The sequence below is a fragment of the Triturus cristatus genome, chromosome 9 (assembly GCF_964204655.1).
Source record: "Triturus cristatus chromosome 9, aTriCri1.1, whole genome shotgun sequence".
NCBI classification, from domain to species: domain Eukaryota; kingdom Metazoa; phylum Chordata; class Amphibia; order Caudata; family Salamandridae; genus Triturus; species Triturus cristatus.
This window is the reverse complement of record NC_140592.1, coordinates 732762876-732777139: the sequence shown is the minus strand read 5'-3', so window position 1 is coordinate 732777139 and position 14264 is coordinate 732762876. Positions and strand designations below refer to the sequence as shown.

The following is a 14264-nucleotide window of genomic DNA, read 5'->3' as shown; positions in this document are numbered from 1 at the left end:
ATACACTAAAGCCTTTCTGGGAGGTGGTGATACCTCCCTGTGACAGGAAACCTATTGTCCAGGCCTCCCCTGCCGGAGTTTCGTCCAGCAACAGGAGGGCAGACTCGTGTCTGTGGCTGGCAGCATCCATTTTGTGATGCCAGGGCTCTGTTAGCTGGTACCGGGTATACCGGTGCTGTCATGTCTCTCCCTCTAGAAGGGTGGGATCATACTCCCACACCAGTAACTGGTGTGGGGGTATGATTCCAAAGTGTTTGACACCAAATACAACATGTTTCCGTGCAGCCATTCCAAAGTTAGCATTTACCGTTTGGTTATAATGCACTTAAGAGTGTATGGTTTGGCAGCATCACAAACAGCCCCAGAACAAAGGTTCTGAAGGCTGCTGAGTGGCTCTGCTCATGCATGGGCACCCTCTCACATAAAACCCAGCACCCTGCCTTCAGGATTGATAAGGCCTGCCATAGGGGTGACTGATAGGTTTATATGTGCAGTGATATGGAGAGATATAGTGAACCTATATCTCAGTAAGGGGTGCATGCACCACCTTACCCAGGCTGCAGTAGCAGACCTGTGGTGTCATTTTGGAAGGCTTCCCAGGGGTGACACAATACATGATGCAGCCCCTGGTAGGCCTCTGGGGTACCTATGCCCTTGGTACATAGTATACCATATACTAGGGACTTATAAGGGTACCCCAGAATCCAATCGGGAGTGTACCTATAGTACTTGTAATCAATTTAAGGGAGAAAGCAGATAGGCTGGGGTCCTGAATAGCAGGATCCCAGCCAGACTAAGTCGAATACCAGCAAAACACCAGGAAAAAAGTGGGGGCAACCATGCAGTCAGATTCCACCTTCCTACACAGATCACAAAGTGCAGATAATGTAAATAGGTCAGTGGGCTACTGCTTTTGTCAGAGAGATCCTTTTGTTACTTGCAGTTTATAAGTTAAAATCCTAACATACAACAGTGAGCTAATAACTTTCATCTAAGAGCTGCATACAACCTGCAAGGTATAAATTAGAGCGTCATGTTTTTCCCCCCAGTCTTTGATTATCCTAATGTTGCAAAAAGTGTTCTTTTGGACAGAAGTCAATTCTGATTATTAAAGAGAACCCCCAACCATGGTATTACGTTTTAAAATTCTGAGTTTGTTTCTCCAGACCAATCACTATTAAACTATACGGCCTACTAGTATGGTTGTCATGTGACCCCTGCACCTTGTAGTCCTTAGTCTTGTGTAACATTTTCTATACAGTGATTTACACACATATTGATTGTCTCTGAGTAATGTGTGTGATGTAAAGTGCTCTGACACCCTACACTGGTATGAGTTGTGCTGTAAAGCAAATTAAATGCATCTGAGAGACAGTGTGGTTATGGAGACTTGAGGGGCACTGTTAAAGGGTGGTAGTGAGGGAATCCATGACAGAGGTGGTCATTGGGGGGCACTAACAAACATTAATGAACAGGGCACCAACAGTGCTAAGGCCGGCCCTGCCCTTGAGGCCAGTCTGCCTCACCCATAGGTACCTCCATTGGCCTTGTTTCAGCAGTAGTAGCTGCAACTCACCAGGGATTGGCAATGCAGAATTTGGCACGCACACCAAACTAAATTCGCAAACTTCACAGTCTCTATGCTTCATTCACAAGCACTTTTAACATGTGCTGCTTGCTGTGGGGTCACTGGAATTCAATATGCAGCAAAGGAGGACAAAATTATGCCACAGTGTTGACTAAATGATGCATTTAAAAAAAGGCTGCAGCGTAATGCAGTATATTTTCTGATATTTTATTATTTTGACGTGTACACATGCTAACAGTCTTTGGAAAGATTTTGCCTTATTAGCACCAGTGTAACATACAAATGCAACAGTGAGAAAGGTGATCAGTCAACCTTTGCAATAAGCCATCCACTCCGCAGCAAAACAAGTCACATTTTTTGTTAACTTTTGATACATTTGAGCTATAAACAATTTATTAGTTTAAATGATCAGATCATGCAACAGATCTTGCATTAGGAGGCAAATATGGCAGAGCCAGAGTTATATAGAAAACATTTGCAAACTAGGATATTTTGCCATTCATGTTTGAACTGCTGTTGTGGAAAAAGGGAGAAGTGCTGATGATAAACACTATGGCTGGGCGACAAATGGCTTGGGCTTCCATGTTTTATCGTATTTGGGACATTCTGTGATTAGAAGCATATCCCACTTTGTGAATGTGTTTTACTGTCAATAACTCATTATAACCTTATATAATCATGTGTATCCTTTGGTTGATTAAACTGGGCAGTGAAATGCCAAACAAATACTAAAAATTGGGATATTTGCGCAGTCTGGCCACACCTCTGGCTCCGCCCACTGAGCCAATCCTTGGGTTATTCCCGCCCTCTGATTCTCCGCCCACAGTTCCCCTACTTTTTTTTTCCCCCACTTCGACCACTGCCCAGGCTGAGAGCGCTACGTTACACAAGGAGGAAACTGCGGGGCTGCGCAGGTGGTTGTGAAGTTGACATCACTGGGTCGACATGCACCACACTGTAGTTCGGGAACCGAAATCTGGGAACTCAAAAAACAGAAGTAAACATAGACAACGGCGCACTGGCGCAGGTTAATTTAGATGTTGCAAAAGGGCTCTGTAAATTAATAACGCCCACTGCTGACATTTGTTTTCGACCTGCGGATCAAGAGGTTGAATCACCTGACAGCAAAAGATGATATTCTTTTTTTAAAAATCAATTTAGCACTACAGCTGAAACACCTTGTATTCAGACTGCTAAAAAAACGGGAATACTGCTTATAAAGTCGCTTTACATACAAGCTACATGCGGAGAGTAAAGCTCAAGCAGTCTCAATTATCCTACCAGCAGTAAATAACCAAATATTTTACTCTGCGTCGCCTATGATGGGCATGTTCAAGATCGGAAATATTATCAGCACACGGGACTAGTAAGAGACCTTTAAGTCTACAGAGGTTGGGAGTGCTAAAGATGGGTTGTTCTTCTGTTATAGGTCAGGGTTCCTCTGCACAAAATGCCTTGTTAGTGAAAAGGGTCAGTGAACAATTTATCCAGCTTTCCCGTTAAACGTTGCACTCACAGTACCGTGCGCATTGGGAGGGAGGGGTGGAGGGGGGAAGCAGGCCACTGACAAGATTATTGTGTGTAAAAGGCCGCTTTATTGGAAACAGGTGCACATTACAAATTAAAATCCTTGGCCGAAACGCCTTCCAAAACTAGGCCTCACTAAATATAACATGCCTAGCCCCGCCCCCCGCCCCCTCCCCTAAATACCTTCGAGCCCGCCCCCGCCCCCGCCCGTACATTACAACATTACAACAATATAAAAACATTATAAAACATTATAAAACATTACACTCCTGTATAACCCCCCAACAATCTCTAAATCCAAACCTTCTGTTAACCAAAACTCCCCTGCCTGCCCCTTTTCAGCTATCGGCCCCCAAACTGTGTAACCGAACTAAACTTACCAAACTAACCTTTCCCTGTCGATAACCCCAACTCAACCACAATAACTCCACCAACTTCCGGTAAAACTGACCAGAATTCACCATAACCCCCGCACAGCACCTGCTCCAAGCGACAAAGTACAAACATAGCAAAACCCCTTGCACACCTGTTCCCACAAAACGCCTGAAAAAATACGCAAAAGGGGAAAAACTGGAAAAAACTTACACTAAAAACCCAAACCCCCGCAACGAAAAAAGTGGGGGGGCAAAAAACCCAAAAACGTGTTTTTTGAGGGGGGGTAAGGGTGGGAACAAAAACACGCCACTATCCTAGCTCCCGGCCACCAGGTCACCAAACCTAAAATGGTGGCCGGGGGCGGGCGCCCAAGGTATTTATACCTGAGCAACATTTCGTTACTTTTGGGCTCTAATTGGGCTGCATTTGGGCTACATTTTCCCAACCAGCAAGCCCAAGTTCAAAACGACCGCGCAGGCCAGCAAACCCCTCCCTCCACACGCCCCCTCCCAAACTGCCCGGGGGTGGGGACTCCCTGCGGTCGCCTTCCCCCCCCAAGCCCCCCTTGGGAGGGAGGGGTGGAGGGGGGAAGCAGGCCACTGACAAGATTATTGTGTGTAAAAGGCCGCTTTATTGGAAACAGGTGCACATTACAAATTAAAATCCTTGGCCGAAACGCCTTCCAAAACTAGGCCTCACTAAATATAACATGCCTAGCCCCGCCCCCCGCCCCCTCCCCTAAATACCTTCGAGCCCGCCCCCGCCCCCGCCCGTACATTACAACATTACAACAATATAAAAACATTATAAAACATTATAAAACATTACACTCCTGTATAACCCCCCAACAATCTCTAAATCCAAACCTTCTGTTAACCAAAACTCCCCTGCCTGCCCCTTTTCAGCTATCGGCCCCCAAACTGTGTAACCGAACTAAACTTACCAAACTAACCTTTCCCTGTCGATAACCCCAACTCAACCACAATAACTCCACCAACTTCCGGTAAAACTGACCAGAATTCACCATAACCCCCGCACAGCACCTGCTCCAAGCGACAAAGTACAAACATAGCAAAACCCCTTGCACACCTGTTCCCACAAAACGCCTGAAAAAATACGCAAAAGGGGAAAAACTGGAAAAAACTTACACTAAAAACCCAAACCCCCGCAACGAAAAAAGTGGGGGGGCAAAAAACCCAAAAACGTGTTTTTTGAGGGGGGGTAAGGGTGGGAACAAAAACACGCCACTATCCTAGCTCCCGGCCACCAGGTCACCAAACCTAAAATGGTGGCCGGGGGCGGGCGCCCAAGGTATTTATACCTGAGCAACATTTCGTTACTTTTGGGCTCTAATTGGGCTGCATTTGGGCTACATTTTCCCAACCAGCAAGCCCAAGTTCAAAACGACCGCGCAGGCCAGCAAACCCCTCCCTCCACACGCCCCCTCCCAAACTGCCCGGGGGTGGGGACTCCCTGCGGTCGCCTTCCCCCCCCAAGCCCCCCTTGGGAGGGAGGGGTGGAGGGGGGAAGCAGGCCACTGACAAGATTATTGTGTGTAAAAGGCCGCTTTATTGGAAACAGGTGCACATTACAAATTAAAATCCTTGGCCGAAACGCCTTCCAAAACTAGGCCTCACTAAATATAACATGCCTAGCCCCGCCCCCCGCCCCCTCCCCTAAATACCTTCGAGCCCGCCCCCGCCCCCGCCCGTACATTACAACATTACAACAATATAAAAACATTATAAAACATTATAAAACATTACACTCCTGTATAACCCCCCAACAATCTCTAAATCCAAACCTTCTGTTAACCAAAACTCCCCTGCCTGCCCCTTTTCAGCTATCGGCCCCCAAACTGTGTAACCGAACTAAACTTACCAAACTAACCTTTCCCTGTCGATAACCCCAACTCAACCACAATAACTCCACCAACTTCCGGTAAAACTGACCAGAATTCACCATAACCCCCGCACAGCACCTGCTCCAAGCGACAAAGTACAAACATAGCAAAACCCCTTGCACACCTGTTCCCACAAAACGCCTGAAAAAATACGCAAAAGGGGAAAAACTGGAAAAAACTTACACTAAAAACCCAAACCCCCGCAACGAAAAAAGTGGGGGGGCAAAAAACCCAAAAACGTGTTTTTTGAGGGGGGGTAAGGGTGGGAACAAAAACACGCCACTATCCTAGCTCCCGGCCACCAGGTCACCAAACCTAAAATGGTGGCCGGGGGCGGGCGCCCAAGGTATTTATACCTGAGCAACATTTCGTTACTTTTGGGCTCTAATTGGGCTGCATTTGGGCTACATTTTCCCAACCAGCAAGCCCAAGTTCAAAACGACCGCGCAGGCCAGCAAACCCCTCCCTCCACACGCCCCCTCCCAAACTGCCCGGGGGTGGGGACTCCCTGCGGTCGCCTTCCCCCCCCAAGCCCCCCTTGGGAGGGAGGGGTGGAGGGGGGAAGCAGGCCACTGACAAGATTATTGTGTGTAAAAGGCCGCTTTATTGGAAACAGGTGCACATTACAAATTAAAATCCTTGGCCGAAACGCCTTCCAAAACTAGGCCTCACTAAATATAACATGCCTAGCCCCGCCCCCCGCCCCCTCCCCTAAATACCTTCGAGCCCGCCCCCGCCCGTACATTACAACATTACAACAATATAAAAACATTATAAAACATTATAAAACATTACACTCCTGTATAACCCCCCAACAATCTCTAAATCCAAACCTTCTGTTAACCAAAACTCCCCTGCCTGCCCCTTTTCAGCTATCGGCCCCCAAACTGTGTAACCGAACTAAACTTACCAAACTAACCTTTCCCTGTCGATAACCCCAACTCAACCACAATAACTCCACCAACTTCCGGTAAAACTGACCAGAATTCACCATAACCCCCGCCACCCAGAAAGAGGGGGGCGGTGCAACTACCCTCCCCTCTTTCTGCCCCCCAACAAAAAAGGCTTTAAACACAACGAGCTTGATTCTGCCCCCTCAAGCACTGAGACAAGACCTCCCTGAGCTCCAACAAGTAAAGATCCATGCCCAACCTCGACAAATGGACCCCATCTCCCCGAAAAAACTCTACCGCCTCAAAGCGGATATCTTTGTGGGTGACTCTCCCGAAGCCCAAATCCCGACAAAACCGGGAGATCTCCAAATTCACTTTCCTCCGAGACCTATCAACCGCCCTGGGCTTCAAAGCCCCTCTCCACACCCTCCGCGGGACCAATTCTGTCCAGAGAACATGACAACCCGACCAATGCTCTTTCAACAACGCCAAGTCTCTTTTCATGGCTCGCAACAATACCACCCCTTTCACACTACAAAGATCATTCTCCCCCAAGTGAATTAAGAGAATATCCGGGCATTGACCCTTCACCATGGCTTTATTCAGACAGGGGATCAGCTCCCTCCAAAGCATCCCCCCCTTTCCCGTCCATACCAATCGAAAAAGGCTGCCATTGAAACCCAAACTCTCCCCAAAATAACTTTTGCACGCCTGAACGTGCGCCCACTTGACGAAGGAATGCCCCACAATCCACACCGTCAACTCCCTCGTGTGTGGCCCGGCCACCGAACCTGAAATGAAAAACAAATATGAGACTCACACCAACACAGTGGACGCAGGCGCCGAAGGAGGATCCTCCCGCACATATTTATGAAAGCAGGAAGAGGACCAACGCCCCAAGCGCATTATATCGCCCTGCGACCAACTCCGGTTATGCGCCTCAGTCGCTGCCCCAATCCTGAAAGAATGTGTCCCAAACTGAGCTCCATCCAACCCCAACTGCTGCAACCCTTTACGCAGGACCATACGCAGCTGATAGTCAGAGACGCGCGCCCCGTCCATGTGCTGAAAAACTAACTCGCCCCCATCCCCCCCTGAGAGCGTCCTCCATTGCCTGGCCAAGCGCAGCGGACATGTGCAACTAGGGGATCCTGCTTCCAACCAAACCCCTTTACCAACCCCCTTCTGATCTGTTTTGGAACTGGCCAACCAAACGTGTACACCTGTGTCCGATAGGAAAACATCCTGCCAACAAATACCACGCTTCACCTTGGTCCCCAGGAGCTCCGAAACCCTGAAAGCTCCAAAAAACATGAAAACCATAAGGGTAGAAAACAATGCAACTTCAAACTCATCAGTGCAAACTGCAGGCAACACAGCCAGCAAACGAGCCAGCGTCTGCCAGGAAATCGGCAAACGGGACACCCCAGTACCGCCCCGTTCCCTCGCCCACCCCTCAAGCATCCTGCGACCTATTTCCCCAGCAGACGGGGCATAACCCCAAAAAAGCTTACCCATGAAAGCAACCCCAGCCAGCTTCCCCGCAATAGTGACTCGTGACAGACCCTTCTCAATGAGGTCAAGGATAAATTGAACCACATCCTCCGAACTGCGCCCCGGCTCTACCCTCCTACTAGCACCTGAAGCCAAAAATTCCTTCCATGCCAATGTGTACGCCGTACGCGTGGAAACAGACAAGGAACCTACCACCAGTTGAAACACCCTGCGTTGCCGACCGACCAGAGGTGCTCCGGCATCGGGGTCGGCGTCCTGTCCGCCTCTTTGGCCAGCCCATGGAATCTCCCCCACTGTGAACGAGACAAAGCATCCGCAATGTCATTGTCCACGCCTGGTACGTGCAAAGCCCTGAATGAAATGTCATAGCGCAAACAGCCCAGCACAAACACCCTCATTAATTTCAAAATCTGCTCATCCCTGGCCGATTGTCTATTGACTATTTGCACCACCGCCATGTTGTCCACATGGAAAAGCACCCTCTTGTGTTCCAGCTCTTTGCCCCAAATGTTCAAAGCCACCACAAGTGGGAAAAGTTCCAAAAAGGCAATGCTCCGCCCACCATTCTTCCACTCCTGAGGCCACTGCTCTGCACACCAATGCCCCTGCCAGTAAATGCCAAAACCTTCACTGCCCGCTGCATCTGAAAACAGCTGCACATCCCACTGTACATCCTCGTCCCTGGCCAAAGGCACCCCGTTAAATGAGTGCAAGAAAAAGGACCACATCCGCAGATCCTCCTTCACCCCTGCCGACAGGCGCACATGATGATGAGGCAAGTGCCGGCCTGCTAAAGCCCGGCCCAGGCGCCGACAGAAAGTCCGCCCCGCCCGAACCACCCTACAAGCAAAGTTCAGATGGCCTAGCAACACCTGTATTTCCTTCACCGTCACCTTCGGTCGAGCCAACATCTCGTCCAGCAAAACCAACATTTTGGATTTCTTATCCGCGGGCAACCGAGCCTGCATCGCAACTGAGTCAAGTTCAATGCCCAGAAATGAAATGACAGTATCCGGCCCCATTGTTTTCTCCGGAGCTAAAGGCACCCCCAACTCCTCCATAAGCTCCTGAAACGACTCCAGCGCACGCCGGCACTCCGAAGAGCCCGAAGAGCCCACAAAAAAGAAATCATCCAAATAATGTGTGACCCAGCTGTGACCAGTGCGATGCGTGAAAAACCACTGCAAAAAAGTGCTGAAGAGCTCAAAAAGAGCACATGACACCGAGCAACCCATAGGTAGCGCCTTATCCACATACCATTCACCCTCAAATTGTATGCCCAACAAAGGCCAGTCGTCCGGATGAACCGGGAGCAGCCGGAAAGCCGACTTAATATCGCACTTTGCCATCCCTGCAGCTGCGCCCGCGGCCACAACCAGTGACATGGCGACGTCAACTGAGGAGTATGACACCGAAGCAGCGTCTTCATCGATAAAATCATTGACTGACGACCCTTCAGGCCATGACAAATGCTGAATCAGCCGAAACTGCCCCTCCTCTTTCTTGGGCACCACACCAATAGGGGAAATGATCAAATTAGGAACTGGCCACTCTCCAAACGGGCCTGCCATCCTCCCCTCCCGCACTTCCTTACGCAATTTTTCCCTCACCACCAGCTTGTGTTCTGCTGCGGATTTCAAATTATCCGCCCACCGTCTCTGCCGGGGCCCGTGGTACCCCAAATGAAAACCCCACCTGAAACCATCCAAAAGAGTTCGCTTTGCCACCAAGTCCCCGTAGCCATCCAAGGCAGCCTGTAGCCGAGCCAATTTAATTGGAGTAGGAGCCCTTTGGCCCAGGACCTTGTGCGCCCCTACCCCCTCGCCCACCCTGTGACTGCTGCGCGCTGCCAGACAACCCTGCACCTGCTTGCTGCCCTCCTGATGGCCTAACTCCCCAGCAGTTGACGAGGGGGTGCCGCTTGCCGCACTTAGAACACTCGTGTTTGTATTTACAATACTCTCGCGTGCACAGGCCCTTGTTGAAATCCCAACAAGCCCCGACCCCAGACTGTGATGCGGCTGAGCCTCCCACCCCACCCCGGGTGGGCTTTCCCTGAAAGGGCCGATAAACTAACGGCAGACCACTAGCCGTAAAAATCGTCTTACCCCCTGGTGCGGCCCCCATGGTATGTTGCCACAGGTCATTATCCAACTCACCCCATTTAGCTTCAGCATCCCAAGCCATACGGGCTCGAAATTCCTCGTCATACTGAGCCCAAGCATAACCCGTACCAGTGATTTGAGCCTTTCGAATAACGTCCATATACTTAAATATGGCTACGCAGCGCTCGGGAAACTTTTCGCAGTAAACACTAGCATAAATTAAGAACGCCGCCGTCCAATTCTCGATCGTCAGTGGCACCTTAGGGCGCTTGGCCAACTCGTACTCCTCCTCTTTAGAACCCTCCTTAGACCTCACCTCCCTGTGTAACAGTTTCAGAATCTCAACATATTCACCCTTCCAAATACGCTCTTTTGTCGCCAGCATTAAATGCGCCCCCAGGGGCTTAGTCACCCCCATATAGGGGAGCTTCTTGATCTTTAGTTCCTTGCTCTGCGGCTTTTCCTTACCATCGCCTGCCTCCGCCTTAGACCCACTCTCCACCTTGGCCCCCGACAATGCTCCCTCCGTCCCCGTACCAACTCCCGTGTCCTTCACATACTTGCCTCTATATAATCTCCCCTCTGACAGACCCCCACCCCCGTCCTCCCCAGACCCCACAGACACCATAATAGGTTTGGCCTGTGTCTTTGCGCTCTCACCTGGCTCTAAAGAGGGTGTGCGGACCGACTCCGACCGCCTCATTCCCCGTGCAGAAGAATCCCTTGGAGGATGCGCCCTCGCTGACGGGCCGTGCTCTCCTGTAGGCTTCACCACCAAGGACTGTGCGATAGGTGCCACACCCGGAACCTGCAACAGACTATGAGAAACATGAGAAATTCCCCCCCCCCTCGGAGCCCCGAATCTCCCCTTCCTCGGGGCTGTCCTCATCATAATCCAGGAGTATTGGCTCATCCACCATCAACTCCTCTGGAGCAAAATCCACCACACGGGCCTTACCGGACCCTGAATGAGCACTACCGGCCTCCGCGGCCTTAAAACCATCCTGCGGGGGAGCCGACTGTACACGCCGGTCCTCCCCTCTACTCCGCCTAACACAACTGTCCATCCTCTCAGAAAATTCCGTCCACCTTGACCGGCGTGACGTTGGGGCCAGCGAGGCCGCGCCGGACCTTCGTGAGCTGGCCGCGACGGGATCCCCCGCCGGTACGGAATGTGCCGCGCAAGGCCTCATCCTCCCTTCTCCTCGGTGATAATGGGCCGCACCTCGCCCTACCGAGTCTGCTGCTCTGCTACTTGGCCTATCCTGGAAAGAAAAAGTTTGGACTGGTGTGCCAGGAGCAATAAAACCACTAGCTGCCCGCGATCCAAAACCACGCAAAAAACCCGCACTCGACACCCCACTAACCGACGCACTCACTCGTCCCACTCCCACACGCTGCGGCGCCACCCTCTCCTCCTCATCCTCGCTCCATTCCAGCCTAGCGTGACCCAACGCCGACGCCGCAATCTCGCCATAACCTCTCCCCATAGACAGCGACCCAACCGGCCTCGAACGGGCACGACCGCTCGCCCCATACACCGCCCTCGACCCGCTGCCACCTCCCGTTACCGACCCCCGGGAACCTGACCACCCCCCCGCTCCCTCCCCACCAAGACCCCGTACACCTTCTGCCCAGGAGGGAAAAATATCCAGGCCCTCGCTCGCCACACCCCCCCCGATTGCCTCCCCGACCCCTACAAACCAACCTTCATCCCCACACTCCCCTTCCCCAGCCCCCCCAACAAACTCCTCACCTACGGCCCGCCAGCCCGCCCCTCCCTGGACCTTTAGCTGCTCTAAACTCCCCCGCTCCAAAAACCCCTGCTCCCCCTGCCACCTCAAGTCCTGCGCCGAACACCACCCCTCCACCTGCGCCCATTCCCCTTCTCCCAGCGAGCTCGCCCCCACCGAAAAACCCACGCCCCCCGCAGAAGAAGCCGGGGAAAACAACAAGGGGCTATCAGGCTCTGGCCCCCCACTCGCCTGTTGCACCCTCCCCAACCCGCACAACTCATGCGACTTCACCAACCCCAGCCCTCCTGACGCTGAATCCCTTGAAAACCTCACCCCTGCCTCATAGCACCTAGCACTTCTACCCACCTCACAGCCCTTTCCCCCTTCACCCCCCGCTCGCTCCGCCTCAGGGAAACCCCCACGCTCCTCACCCGGGACAGGGAACAAAACCTCCGCCCCCTCCGCACTCCGCGCGCGTCCCCCCTCCCTCGCGCTCAATACCTCAACCTTCGGCGCAGACGACGCGCGTCTTTTCAGCCCGCGCCCGCCCCGCGCTTAGCTCCCACCACGGGGGAGAGAGAAACGCTCGCCGGCACCACAGATAGGCCTGCCCCACCCGCCGACACACCCCCCGCCGCACCCGACCCACATGGCGAAGCGACACGAGCGGGGGCCGCCTTACGTAGACGCGGGCGGCCCCGCTCACTCACCGTCATTTGCTTCACCCGCTTCGGCGATGAGCACGCCGCCACCGCAGCCGCCACTCCGGCAGAGGCCTGACGCGTAGGGCGCGACGGCCCCGCCACCTCACCCACGACCAAATCCATGCGGCCTGCTTCGGACAGCAACCGGAGGGCCTCAAGAACCCGGTAATCCTGCGACGCCATCAAAATTGAAAACTGACAATACCGGCAGACAATACACCCTGACTAACAGTACTCTAGCAATCAAACAAAAAACACGCCACTATCCTAGCTCCCGGCCACCAGGTCACCAAACCTAAAATGGTGGCCGGGGGCGGGCGCCCAAGGTATTTATACCTGAGCAACATTCCGTTACTTTTGGGCTCTAATTGGGCTGCATTCGGGCTACATTTTCCCAACCAGCAAGCCCAAGTTCAAAACGACCGCGCAGGCCAGCAAACCCCTCCCTCCACACGCCCCCTCCCAAACTGCCCGGGGGTGGGGACTCCCTGCGGTCGCCTTCCCCCCCCAAGCCCCCCCTCTGGTCTCCTGTCGCACAGCGTTTACCTCTTTGTCTTTTGGGGGTCTTGACTGTAACTTTTATAGTGTGGGGGCTCGAGGCCAGGCCCGGATTGCCTTCACTCTCAGACATGGCGCCGGCAACAAGGTAAAATAAAATAAGCGCAGCGGAAGTTCGTTTAGGGACTCACTTTCCCTAAACGAACTCCTGCTGCGCTTATTTTATTCACTATAGGACAGGTTCTGACCCTAGAATGCGCGAAGCTGGGAATGCAGCCGCAGCTGCTGATCACAGATCAGGAGGTAGTTCGGAGGTGGCTGTGCGTCTTCAGCCCAGTAGCCCATCCCCATACAGTAGAGCATGGGTACTCACAAACCTTCTCTGGGGGCCAAATTTACAGTGTGGTTTATGGCCAAGGACCGCACCGGTGGGGGCGGGGGCAGTGGGGGAGGGGGGCGGAGCTAGAGCAAAAAAAAACTTTGACCATAAGGTTGAACACAGGCCCCTGCAGTGGACGCCTTCATCCACTGAGCCACCAGACCCGGCATACACACATCTCTCTCTCTATTTATCTCTCATTTCCAACTTACAAGCGATCCTTTACACACCATTATTTTTTCCGGCGAGCCTGTGTCCTTACCCCATAAGCTCTGCACTGTGCCTTACCTTCAGTGCAGCTCTCCTTGCCCTGGTGACCTATCACCTGGGAACGCCACCCTTCCCTTTCACTCCGGGCAAGCTTCTGCTTCCAGCCCGACCGGGAACCTTTTACTTCCGGTTGCCAAACACTCCTTGGGTAAGCGTCTGCTTCCAACCCAACCGGATGACCATTTGACTTCCGGTGCCCACACACTCCCGGGTAACCAGCCGGTTCCCACCCGGCCGGGTGACCTTTCACTTCTGGTGTCCACACATTTCCTTCCGGGTAAGCGTCTGTTCCCAGCCCAACCAGGTGCTTCTTCACTTCCGGTGTGTACCCTCTTTATTACCTGGGCAAGCCAATGTGCTTCCCACCCGCCAAACCTGGTTGACTGTTCCCCCACACCTCTCTGCGAAGGTGACCCCGTAACCGGTACCCCACTTCTTCCATGCCACAGGCTCTGCCCTCAGTTGTGTAATTAATTGTTTACTTCCGGTTCACCTGAACCAAGGGCCTTGGGGTGCTTGCCAGTGCCCCCTGGGTACTGACTGCACCGTTTGCGGTCTGTGCCCCCTTCCCAAACTGTTTTTTGTATTCCTCTTGGATCGCTTTGTAAGTACCGCCATGCCTCGCTGGGAGTTATCGCTGCCAGTGAGGCCCCTCCCATGCCATACCTGTGGCCCAATTCTTGAGAACTACCAACAGCCCCTTGCATTCAATGCCGCTAGCATATTCCGTAGCAGGACATCTGTGTCAGTGTCCGATAGGTACACCCCATC

At 52.5% G+C, this 14264-nt stretch overlaps 1 protein-coding gene across 1 annotated transcript in view; it reads left to right on the top strand.

Moving 5' to 3' along the window:
- LOC146798639 (neo-calmodulin-like) overlaps positions 1–14264 on the top strand; it is a 266479-nt gene that overhangs the window by 59179 nt on the left and 193036 nt on the right. The gene's annotated exons all lie outside the window — the stretch shown is intronic.